This window comes from Otolemur garnettii, unplaced genomic scaffold, assembly GCF_000181295.1.
Source record: "Otolemur garnettii isolate 467f Iridium unplaced genomic scaffold, OtoGar3 scaffold00022, whole genome shotgun sequence".
Lineage (NCBI taxonomy): Eukaryota > Metazoa > Chordata > Mammalia > Primates > Galagidae > Otolemur > Otolemur garnettii.
The window spans coordinates 2577061-2579013 of NW_003852417.1; positions in this window are offsets into that span (position 1 = coordinate 2577061).

A 1953-nucleotide genomic window follows, 5' to 3' on the forward strand; every position below is an offset into this window, starting at 1 on the left:
AAAAAAAAAAAAAACTATAAAGATCAAACCAAAAAACAGGGTACTCAATTATATTAAAGAGTATTTCTCACATACTCAGTTGGCAAAGATTATAAAGCTTTATAATACTGGGTATTGAAAAAGCAGGCATTCTTGCTCAGAGTTCATGTATTTATGCAATAGATACTGAGCAACTTATGTGTTTCAGGCATATTCTGTGTAGGGCACCATGATAGTCACTACGAAAGTTTTGAGTCAGACTGTGTTATGGTCCATCATCCCAGAAACAGCAGCATCCTTTCTGATTCATCTGTGCAAGTTTCAACTTGCTCAGGTTATGGATGTTGCTGGGAGGGCTTCATTTGTGTTCCTCTGCACAGATTTTACATTTTTTGAGTTTTGTATATCTCAAAACATTAATAACCTACTGAGGACACAGCATTGAACATATGCCTTTAAGGAGCATATGTTCTAATGGGTGGAAGCAGATAGTAAAGAGTATAATTTGGGGAGAATGAGTGAAATATAGTGAAGAAAAAAGGGAAGGGATAAAGGATGCCTGAGGGAGAACCCCCTGGGCAGACCAGAGGAGGGTGAAGCATGGTGGAGGGAGTGAGCCACGTGGCTCTGTCCATATCCAGAAGATCATTCCAGGCAAGGGAAGAAGAGCAGAGGCTCAGGAGCAGCAGACTGTTCAGAGTGGCCAGGGCCTTGTGGCTGAAGGGGGAGCAGGGGAGCAGGTAGGGTGGAAGAGCTTGCTCTCCGTCCGAGGTAAGGACTTTGACTTTTATCCCAAATGTGTCACAGGAAACTACTGGGCAATTTCAAATCAAAGACTGATGTGCTCCAACCTATGTTATGAAAGTATCCCTTTGATGACTGGTGAACAGCCTGCGTGGGGCCTGGGTAGAGGTGGAGGGGCCGTTCAGTGCACTGGCTCAGGCCACAGAGTGCTTTGGACTAGAGTGATCGCAGTGGAAAGAGCAGGAAGAGATTTGATGCAGATTTGATAATTCAACAGTTTAAGTGTTGAATAAATAAGGGTTAACTGATGAGTTGGTTGTACAGTGTTAGGAAAAACTCCTTTAAGATTTGCTTCCTGAGCAATTGAGTTAAGGTGCTATTTGTGAGATGGGGCGATTTTAATTGCCTCTTATATACACTGCTGCCAGAGAAGTTATTCCTGTCCTGGGGTTTTGTAGATGACTGACCACATGGCATCCAACACTGAACAGATGAGACAGACAGCAGTTTATTAATCACATGTACTCACGCCCTGGGGAGGACTTAGCACCCTACATGGGACCACACAGGGTTGCACTTGGCTGTGAGATGCAGGTTTTGTGGTATCAAGAGGGTGGGGTGACCCCTGCTTCCCACAGGAAGATGTGATTGGCTTGTTGAGTAATTCCACCAGCTGGCAGGAACTGAAACCCACTACTCAACAGGTAAGCAGGAACAGCTCCTGCCTCTTTTAATTAGGAGGTTGGTTTGGTTGGAGGACCTTATCCATGGCAGCAGAGTGGGGATGGGAACCTGCAGTTACGCCATTCAAGGGCCTTCCAATTTCACCAGACGTAAAGGGGACACACACTCGCAGGCCTTAATCTTAGCCCTCACACCACAAGGGCACAATGAGAAGAGTGGGAAACTGAGAACTCAGTTCTGTTTCAGACATAATGAATTTGAGATGCCCATTAAATGTTTGAAAGATGTCAAAATAGAAAGTTGGGAGGAAAACCCACAATTCAGAGGTCTGGGATAGAGTTATAAATGTGGGAGTCATCAGAATTGCAAGTGATATTTAAAACTGTGAGACTAGATGGGATCTCTTGGAAATTGGTCTAGGTAGAAACGAGGCCTTCAGGCCAGGCACAGTGGCTGACACCTATAATCTCACCATTGCAGGAGGCCAAGGCAGGAGGATTGCTTGAGGTCAGGAGTTCAAGACCCGCCACCTCTGGTATATGGGGC